Here is an 11,495-nt window from a genome sequence, read left to right on the forward strand (position 1 = left end):
GTTCCGACCATATCTCTATGGTCGCCCGTTTCGAGCTGTCAGTGACCATCATTCGTTATGCTGGCTAGCCAATCTCAAAAACCCTTCGGGACGGCTTGCGAGATGGAGCCTTCGCCTCCAGGAATACGACATCACGGTAGTGTACAAGTCCGGCCGTAAGCACAATGACGCCGATTGTTTGTCACGTGCACCTGCCGACGTTGCTCCGGCCGAAACGGAGGATGACTTCCCGTTTTTTGCTCTCGTCACATCGTCCGATATGGCCCGGCGTCAACGGGCTGACTCAGAGTTGCGTCCGCTCATCGAGCATCTGGAGGGCCTTAACGTCGCTGTTCCGCGGCTTTTCGTTCGAGGTTTGGGTTCCTACAGTCTCCGAGATGGCGTCCTTTACAAGAGGAACTTCGCCCATAACACGAAACCTTTCTTCTGGTTGTGCCTTCCGAACTCCGTCCAGAAATCTTGCACGCCTGCCACGACGAGCCATCGGCTGGCCATTTGGGTGTTACGCGGACGTATGCCCGCATTCGTGCGAAGTATTACTGGCCAAAGTTGCTCTCATCAGTCCAGCAATATGTGAGGACCTGCCGTGACTGCCAGCGACGAAAGACACCACCAGTTAAACCCGCAGGGCTTCTCCAGCCCATGTCACCGCCTACAACACCTTTCCAACAAGTGGGCATGGACTTGCTGGGCCCATTCCCATTGTATTCCTCTGGGAACAAATGGATTGTTGTGGTGACAGACTACTTAACTAGGTACGCCGAGACACAGGCGCTCCCCCACGCTAGTGCTGCAGAAGTGGCTCAGTTTTTTATGATATCAATCGTCTTGCTTCACGGTGCGCCATCAGTCGTCATCACGGACCGTGGAACCGCCTTTACGGCGGCATTAATGCAATCTCTCTTCGAACTCACCCACACCAGTCACCGGAAGACAACAGCCTATCATCCCCAAACAAACGGCTTGACTGAACGCCTCAACCGGACGCTTGCAGATATGCTTGCTATGTATGTCGACGTTGAGCATCGTACGTGGGACGAAGTTCTTCCTTATGCAACCTTCGCCTACAATACGGCAGAACAGGAGACTACCCGTCTTACACCTTTCCAGCTGGTCTACGGACGGTGTGTCACTACCATGCTGGATGCTATGCTACCCGCTGCTCACAACGATGGAGACATCGGCCCCTACGCTGACATTGACACATTCGTCCAGCGGGCTGAAGAAGCCCGCCAACTCGCAAGGTGCCGGATTCGACATCAACAACTCGACGCTGGTCGCTACAACCTCCGACACCGATGCGTTCGGTACGAGCCCGGCGACTCTGTAAGGGTATGGACACCTGTGCGCCGCCGCGGACTCTCCGAAAAGCTCCTCCGACGCTACTTCGGTCCGTACGAGGTGGTTCGTCGTATAAGTGATGTCACATACGAAGTTGTTCCGCGGGACACGACCTCCTCACTACGTCGGCGCCATCCGACCGAGACTGTCCACGTGGTGCGCATGAAGCCCTACCATGACAGGCTGCAACCCGCCGCTTTACCAGCTTAACAGCTCTCTGTATTCTCTGCCGTCCGCCGTCTATACCGAACATTACCTTTGCTGTCCGTGTTCGTTTCCGGCGTCGGGCCGCCGCCTTGATGGAGGGGGTAATGGCGCGTGCTCATGGGAGCGCGCCGACGATGAAGACGAAGTGTGCGTATGCCGGTGGACAAAGACGAAGTGTGTGTGTGGTTCGGACAGCCATCTTGTGAGTTCCCTGCTGTGCGCTGGACTTCGCTGAGACCGTGATCTGGGCCGGTCCTGTCTTCGTTACACTATGGATATGTTGTAGCCAACGAAATGTGTATACCAGTACTTTAACTGTTTTTATTGAGGATGTGCTGCACCAACTCTCCGAAGCTTCCACTTTGTTCGCACTGTAAGATAATATAGAAAAATAGGGCGTAATACAAACACAATTTTAACTAAACGGGGAGAATATCTGTGAATTTCAATTATGCATACCGTGGCAAATATCATTTGGCCAAATTATTTAGGGCAATCCCCCAAGGTGGAGTAAATTGCTTGCCGTTTATGAAGCTTGCCGTAAGCTTGCCGTCCCAGTTAGCTCAGTTATTAGAGCGACTGCTCCGGTGCAGCTGTGGTCCCGGACCAGGACAAATTTTTCTTTACCTACGAAGTTTCTGGGAAAGCTGTTCTGAGGAAGCTGTATAGCTTTCCTTTGTAGCCGTATGGCTGCGTTCGGGTGGGTGTAAATGTACTTTGAACCAGCAACAGACGGCAAGCAATTTCTGAATTGTTACCTATTGCAGTTTTGTTTTTGGTATACTTGAGTTTAAACGTGCAATGAACTGGAGCACTAAATGGTCTCCATATAATATAAATGTTTTTTTTTTCAAATTTAAACTAAATTTGTTTGCTTGCATTCAAGCGTATAACTTTACTATATTAACATTCACAATAGTCTCAATAGTCGAATACAGCCCAAGAACAAAGCGGCAAATGTCCCTCAAATGGGGCCATCCAGCCAATAGCGACGGCCTATTCGCCCCATCGTCGCTTTGACCGATCCCCTTGGACCTGCTGCCGTAAAACCACAGGGCGTGCCAGATGAAGGAGGGGATAACCAAAACTTAAACCACGGGATCATCAAAATCTGTCGACGCCATTATCTGGATGACCTCCTTTGAGTGCCATTTGCCTATTCGTTCTTGAGTTTTATCCGACTACAGGTCTGCAAATATTCTAGAAAGCATTCGTGTGATCAGCACACATGGTAAGATCTGTAACATGTTACTCAAATAATTCTCAGCTGGTTCAATGTCATTTCACGTGTTTCGAGAATGTTCAGCACGAGAAAAAGAAGTTTCATGCTACTCAAAGTCGATAATATTTGAACGTCTAATTACAGACCACGAGTGCTTCCCTTGATTCGATGTTATCAGTAACATTATCTTATAAGTATCTGCTAATAAAACATGCTCGGACGATTGATCTTGCAAAACCATACACAGAGGTGTTAATGACATTATAAACGCTAAAAAAACTTTCCCGACCTCCTGTTAACATTTTGCTCGAACAGCTTGTAAAACACATATAATACGGCGTCAAGCCGGTAATTCGTGGTTTCACTTCTATTGCCTCCTTTATATACGGGGCAGACACGAGCTACTTTTCAGTTCATCCGGAAACACACCATTTCTGAACATCAGATCAGGAAACGCACCACTCTTCAACAGCACAATCACTCGTTACCCGTACCCACTCAACACACGTCCTCCACTCCCTCACGTATCATTCACGTCTGTCAGTGTGAGAGTGAGGCGTATTCAGTATAAATGAGTGAGTCGACTTATGCCTATCATAAACCTCTTTCTTTATTTTCCTCGTTCTCCTGTGCAGCGTAGAATGTCAGAAATTCGTAATTTATCTACCTGCATTTTTTTCTTCTCAGGTTCATGCAGGCCGAACTGCCGCTCCTGGAGGTGCTCCACGCGCACTACATCGACGTGCGGTGGGCAATGCAGCACGTCACGTGGCTTCGCAAGAGACATCCCGTCGTCACGACTCGACTGGACAAAGGGGAGCAGCGGTGCTTAGGACGCGGCGTTTATTTCGTCGACCGGCCCTTCTTCGGCTGCTACCGGAGGACTTTCATCGGTCTAACGAAGCCACGCAACCGTGTCTGAAATCCCGTCGAGAACACAGTTCGTAAATGTGTAACGCCTATGGCCAATGAGCCCGGTTTCGACTTGTCAGGGGAATCGTGTTTTCATCGTGTACAAGGCTCACGTTGCTCGAGATCGCAACAATAAATGCACTTTTTAGTCTTTCTTTAATCGAGGGTTACTCCCCCTCATCATCGTTCTGCTTCTCTGTGAGTGCCCTACATTTGCTAGTGCAAGACATACACTATATTGTGCCCTGGACCGCTTCGATCCTCGCCCATTAACAGAGCAAAAGATCCTCGGTCCGTGGCCACAGCAGTCGACTGCCCACAAGGCATACAAGGCACTCTTTGCCTACTTGCGAGCGACTGGATTGAGTGACAAATTGTGACAGCGTTGTGCGTGTGTGTGTGTGTGTGTGTGTGTGTGTGTGTGTTATGCCTTTTTCCCCTTCTCTCTTCCTCCTTTTAGTCCCCTAATTCCTCTTCCCCAGTACAGGGTAGCCAACCGGAAACCCTTTCTGGTTAACATCCCTGCATTTTCCTCCTCCTCTTTACCTATCTATCTATCTAGTCCTTTTTACACTCCTAACTCCTGTAAGCCGCCCGGCCAGCGCGCGCTTATCAAGCGACGCATGGAAGACACATATCAGGGACATGCGCAAAAGCGACTGAAGGGGGCGTAACCACCGATTTAAGAAAGCGCACGTAACAGTATGCACGGAGCCACTCGCGCGGAGAGGACGATTCATGGCGAGAGCGCTGGCTGAGGCCCTCCGTATGTGAGTGTTTGCCCGGGCCTTCGGGGCCAATTTCTTTATGCCTTCCCAGACTGGTAGCCTTTGCCTTGCATAGGCAACGGCTACCAGTCCGGGAAGGCATAACACTCGCGCAGACACGAGCGTAATATCGATTCCTTCTTCAATTGCGGTCGTACGGAAATTAATACAGGTTTATTTCGCTGTGAACGGCCGTGATAGTGCACCGTGGCACACTGCACATGCGATTTCTCATGTATTTTCTGTTCACTGCAAGAAAATAAGCAGGAAACACGAAGGCCAGCGAGAAATGGGAAACCTGCGCTGCCAAGGTGGCACTGCAATTGTTCCATTCGGTGACTCAAAACTGCTTTTGTCAGCCGCTTGGGCCGCTTCAAACGCGAGAACACATTCTGCGCGATTAGATACCGCGTTTGGCTGACAGAATTCATTGCCTAGCTTCTCTCGGCGCAGCCCACAAGCTGACGCACAGCACGTGCGCCTTCGACAGAGCGTGAAGGCTCACGCCAATAAGCGCCTGAAGGCGTCGCGGAAAAGTACTAAGAGTATCAGAGGATTAGGCAAGGATGTCCTCTGTCTCCTTTGTTGTTCATGTTGTACCTGCAAGGGTTGGAGACCAAGCTAGAGAGGAGCGGACTAGGCTTCAACCTTTCTTTTTTCAAGCAAGGAGAATGGATTACACAGTCATTACAGGGACTAATATACGCCGATGATTTAGTGCCAATGGCTGACAACAAGGAAGATTAACAGAAGTTGATAGACATATGTGGCACAGAGGGAGATAGATTAGGATTCAAGTTTAGTAAGGAAAAATCTGCAGCCATGATGTTTAATGATGAGGTCGGCGAGCATAGAATACAGGACTCCACGCTAGAAGTAGTGGTTGAGTACAAGTATCTTGAGGTGTGGATAAATAACGGTGCTGAGTATCTGACAGAGCATGAAAAGTATGTAATGAATAAAGCTAGTAGGAATGCAGCTGTCATGAAAAACAGGGCACAGTGGAATTACAATAGGTATGAAGTGGTAAGAGGGATCTGGAAAGGGGTGATGGTTCCTAGCCTAACTTTCGGTAGTGCGGTCCTGTGCATGAGACCAGATGTTCAAGCAAGGTTAGAAATCAAACAACGCGGCGTAGGGAGGCTAGCTTTGGGAGCACATGGCAATACACCAAATCAGGGGGTACAGGGCGATATGGAATGGGTGTCTTTCGAGAGCAGAGAGGCTAGCAGTAAGATAGCATTTGAGGAGCGATTGAAAAAAAAATGGGGGAAAAGCAGCTGGCTAGGAAAGTTTTCAGATACCTGTATATAAGGAATGTTGACACGAAATGGAGAAAGCGAACTAGCAAATTCACAAGAACATATCTGGACAGCTGTCGAGGGGCAAATAAGCAATTATTGGTTAAAAAAAGGTTAAACAAACAGAGAGAGCTCTGTGGAAAACAGGGATGCTGACGAAATCGGCACTGGGAACATACAGGATCTTTAAGCAGGAAATTGCCGAAGAAAATATCTATGATAATTGTAGGGGAAGCTGTTTGTAGCTTGAGACCAGGACGGGAGTTTTGCGGATTGAGACATATAGAGTCATGTACCACGAGATATAAACCTTGTGCTTTGCGTGCAGAGAGGAGGAGGAAACGGATGAACACTTGATAGTTCTCTCTAAAGAGCTTCACCCTGCAGTGGTAAGCAGCGGGGCTGATTTATTCAAAGCATTGGGGTCTAAGGATAGCGAAGGAAAATTAGATTTTAAGCGGATAGAAGTAACCAAGCGAAGGTTATGTGATTGGTGGCTAAAATCAAGACAAGAGTAAAATTTCAGAAGTCATGGCTAGGTGGCTTGAAGCACTGCCCGATTTAAAGAGTACAACCTTATCCATCCATCCATCCATCCATCCATCCATCCATCCGTCCGTCCGTCCGTCCGTCCGTCCGTCCGTCCGTCCGTCCGTCCGTCCGTCCGTCCGTCCGTCCGTCCGTCCGTCCGTCCATCCATCCATCCATCCATCCATCCATCCATCCATCCATCCATCCATCCATCCATCCATCCATCCAGCCAGCCAGCCAGCCAGCCAGCCAGCCAGCCAGCCGTACAGCCGGCCGCCTTGATTGATGTTATAGCGAACTAGAATACTGTCATAGCGGCGCGAACGGGAGGGCGCGGCCGTGCTCTTTGGCATAGAAGCCACCAAATGGCGCCACTTCAACTTTTTCTAGCGGCACCGTCGCTGGTGCTTCAGGAGTTTGTGCATGTTTTCGTAACGGTGGGGTGCATAATAAGCGCCTAGTTAAGAAACCTGCGTGCCATTGGCTTCAACTAGCTTCGACGTAACCTCCTAGGCGCCTTATTTTTTTCCCCACCGAGTTCCTTCGCGCATTTTGGCGATGATGAAATATCACGTCGCTCTATGTCATCTGCTACCGACAACAAACAATGCGAAATGATGATAGTTTTGCTGGTTGATGTAATTGGTTTAGATGCATCTCTTACTAAGCTGATTTTTTTAAAACCCCTTATTTCATCTCTGAGGGCACTGTATGATCTGCTTGAACGGAATAACTTTTCCACTTTTCCTGAAGTGGTTCAGCGGCCTCGGAAACGCATTTTATTCACAAAATTTTACCCACGATTAAAAATATTTTCACCCCAATTTTATGCAAGGCTTGTAGCGTAAGTGCAAAAAAAAAATTATAGCAAATCTTGGCTTCCTGCAGGCACATGCATTCTTCGAGTAACCGAAATTATGATAAATGGAATTACACCCAAACAGGTGTTTTGCGGGTCTAAGCGCACCAATTTCCTGGTGCTCATAACCTTTTCCCTTCCGGTTGTTTGAAAATGGAAGGCCGTTTTGTTATGTAAAAAGCAGCGGTAGGCACCGCAGCAGTGAGCTCGGCTGCCCCATTTTCGCAGGGGCCAGGACCGCCAGATCTAAGCTCTGTTTTTGCCTTAACCACCTGTGCAATATCAAGGATACTGTCTGCATGTAGCTGTATGGGAGGTTAAAGCATGTCCAGGTAAGCTACAATTTGTAGAGGGGGCCCTGCGGAGGGATACAGAACGCCACCCTTGTCGTTCATGTGGGTGCACTCGGTTGGCTTGAGTTCGCTGCCGCTTCATTGGTCATTAGAAGCAAATTCGGGCAGCTCTCACAGGCTGTCTTCAAGATGCCTTTTTTTTTTGCTACATAACCGTGCAGCTAACAATACGAAACCGCGCTAACAACACGAGGGCGCAAAGACGAGATGTACACATGAGCGCTCGTCTGAGCGTATTGTCTCTGCGCCCTCGAATTGTTTGCGCTATTTTAGGAATGATCCACCACCAACGCGCCCAAGCTTCTATATTAGAATAATAGCCCCTGTCACTTGATGCTACAGTGCAAGTGGAAAGGTGTGGCAGTATTTTCAGAATTAAGCATTGCCTCTGCTGCGTGTTGCCTGCATCTAGAATTTTATCAAGCTCCTGCGTGCCACTGTGACAGCTTTGCTGGCTAGCATCTGTTTACAGAATGGCAACGAGGATGCCAAGCTCCAGGTTTCCCGTAGAAACTGAGCGGGAACGGTTGTTAAATGCAAGGCAGATTCCAGTATAACTACGAATGTCTGCTCAGCCGCTGGATATGGGTATTGCAGCCAGAACGAAGCCTGGCGCACCATTCTGATAAGATTCCCGGCTGGATCCTGGCTCACTCTACGTGTCATCAGGTAATTGAATCCTGCACGTTCTATTACGTACTTAAACAGTGACAACACGCTAGGCAGTGTCACACGCAGTCCTGTAGCTGTCGACTTGCTTATAAAAACGTTTTATTCCAATTGTCTGGTTTCCCCACGCACTCAGGTGCGACAGAAATAAATTAAGCTTGTCAACGGATGCAGAACTTGGGCCTAGAACGCCAGCAGTGAAGCGCGAAAACGCAGAGAGCCTTTCCTACTGCCAGGCTACGGTGGCGCCACGGGCGCGATGCTAGTAAACATGCTAGTAAAAGGCGCGGCAGCGCCCCCTGCGGCGAGGAGAGGCGTTTTGCTTCAGCCGAGCCCCTGCGCGCGCCTCCGTTCGCGCCACTAGACCAGTATATTAGTTCGCTATAATTCAGGTGCAAGTAGCTGACGAACGCCTGCTCCGCAACCATGTTTTCTCCGCCTGTCGCATTGAGACAGCCGTTTGGCATCCGCGTGCATCGGAGATTAGGCCGATAGTCGCAGGGCGCAATATTGCACGTAACTACGTCGTAAACGAACGCCACTTCGAGAGGGCAGCTGCGCTTGTTTGCCCTGCTCGAGCCCGCCGAGAAAACAGGCGCCGCGACGAAAGTTGTGGGTTTGGTTCTCGATTATATGATATAAGTTAGGACAGTGTCAATGACTGGAGCGCTTTCATGAAACCAGAAAGTCGCATTTAGTTCAGACACAATAGTGAGGAAGTGATCGTTGATCCGGCCTCTCGCTGCAACGTCTGCGGTCCGGGAGCACACCGGGTAAATATCTGACAAAAGGCACCGCTTATGTCTTGTGTGAGATTCCTCTGCACAACTTCATCAATATCAACGATGGTTCACCTACGTTTCTGCGTGGCACGTCGTACAGCAGCTGCTTGGATCTGGCGTTTGTTTCAGCAAGTGTCCAGTTTTACGTCAGCTGGTGCAGTGACGTGGAAACACATCGGAGTGACCACATTCCAACATATGTTTGCGTCAAGTGGTATGCACCTACTACTCCGTCTCACGTGCGATGTACAGACTGGCCTGCCTTTAGGTCGTCCGTGGAGATTTTCTGTGTGGACCTCTCAACATCATCTAAAATAGAAGGCCTGATTACGTCCTCTCTCAGTGAGACCACGCGGTATATATGTGCGCCTACGCCAGGGTCTACTATTGACGTGGAATTCGAAAGACTACGCGCAGTCCGTCGGGGCGCCGGAAGGAAATACAGGAGAACCAAATCCACGTATGATTTTGCCCTTTGTCGCCGAGCTCAACGACAAATAAAGCGCCACCTAGCGAGACTAGGGAGACAACGTTGGAGGCAGTTCTGTTCATCGCTGGACCCTCGCAAACCACTGTCGCGTATCTGGCATGTAGCCAGGAGCTTGTGTTCAACCCCGCAGGAACGCTATCCTTTCCATGCCCTGTCTATTTACCAACGCCGTAATAATGTAGAGGTAGCAGAAGAATTTTGCAAAATGGTTGTGGGCACAAATATGCTACCATCAACCAGTTTGGAGGCTTTTGTACCACCTTCACCAGATGACCACTACGACATGCTATTCACGATGCCTTAGAAGCTGCTCTTTCCTCGTGTAGGCGTCCATCTGCACCTGGTCCTGACGGGATTTCGTGCGCGTCCCTCTCTCACCTTGGCATGGAAGGCCGAACTGTGCTGCTCAGTTACTACAATGATACATGGGCTTCCGAAATCGTTTCAGAACACTGGAAGATCAGCCGCCTGGTTGCACTTTTGAAGCCTGGAAAACCTCCTTATGAGCTTACCTCATACCGGCCAGTTGCACTAGCAAGCTGCGTCGGCAAAGTTATGGAGCGAATGGTGCTGGCGCGGCTCGAATGGTTTTTAGAGCAGAATGCTCTCTATCCGGATATGATGACCGGGTTCCGGAGGGGACGTTCTTCGATTGACAGCGTAATCGACCTCATCGACAGTGGAACATGAAAAACGTAGTCGCCGACTCGTGGCTGCTGTCTTGGACATCAAAGGGGCCTACGATAATGTACTTCATGACGCCATCCTTGATGCCCTTGACGACATTGGCGTTGGCGGCCGAATGTATTCGTGGATTGGGAGCTACCTCAACGGCCGGTCTGTTTACATGTCTACGCCTGATGGGGAGACTACCCGTCATCAGGTTTGCCGTGGAGTTCCTCAGGGAGGAGTTCTTAGCCCAACCCTATTTAACGTGGCATTGATTGGACTGGTGAATGAACTTCCCACTAACATTCACATCAGTGCCTATGCTGATGATATCTGCATCTGGGCGTCGGGTTCGACACGTCCGCAAATGCGTGCGAGATTACAACGTGCCGTGTCATCTACTTCAAGGTACCTACGGCGTCAGGGTTTGCACTTGGCAGCTGAAAAATGTGCTGTGGTCGCATTCACGCGCAAGTCTGTCTGCCACTACCCGGTAACTCTTCAAGGGGTTGCAATACCATACGTCTCCCACCACAGATTTTTGGGCATTATCACTGACCGCGATCTGTCATGGTCGAGGCATATAAACATGCTAAAGAAAAGACTCACTCTTTTTTGCCATGTGCTTCGCTTTGTGGCAGGCATTAAATGGGGCCCAACGAAGCGCTCCTTGCTTCGACTTTACTATACCCTCTTTATTGGCTACATTCCTTACAGCCTTCCTGTACTCTCTAACATGAGTATTTCCTGCTTGCGGACATTAGAGAGTGTCCAAGCACAGGCGCTCAAGATATGCCTCGGATTACCACGTTGTGCCTCGAACAAAGGCACGATTGAGGAATCTCGTGCGTGCCCAATATCGGTCTACCTGTCACACGAACCACTTCGTGTATATTTACGTGCGCTTACACGGCACCGCTGTCACCCGCTGACAAAGATTTTTGATGAGCGACCGGACAGCAGTTTTGCACGCGCACTGCGCTTCCATCGCTCCGAATTGCCATCAGACTATGCCCTGCCGCATCATTCCTTGCAGCCCCCATGGGTAATGGCTCAGCCTTCAGTCTGCCTGCATGTCCCTGGCATAATCAAGAAGTCTGCGATGCCGGTTAGCGGACTGAAGCAACTCGCACTTGCCTACATCTGGTCAGAATACCACATATGTGAGCACGTCTACACGGATGGATCTGCGTCTCCAAATGCATCAACAGCAGCTTTCGCAATCCCTGCACAACAGACGACCCGCAGATTCATTTTGGGACACAAGTCTACTTCAACCGCTGCAGAGCTTGTGGGCCTTCGGGAATCGATTCGCCACATCTGCGGAGAACCGCCTCAGGAGTGGCGCATTTTCACCGACTGTAAATATGCGCTACACATTTCAGGATGCTT

This window comes from Amblyomma americanum, chromosome 7, assembly GCF_052857255.1.
Source record: "Amblyomma americanum isolate KBUSLIRL-KWMA chromosome 7, ASM5285725v1, whole genome shotgun sequence".
NCBI lineage: Eukaryota > Metazoa > Arthropoda > Arachnida > Ixodida > Ixodidae > Amblyomma > Amblyomma americanum.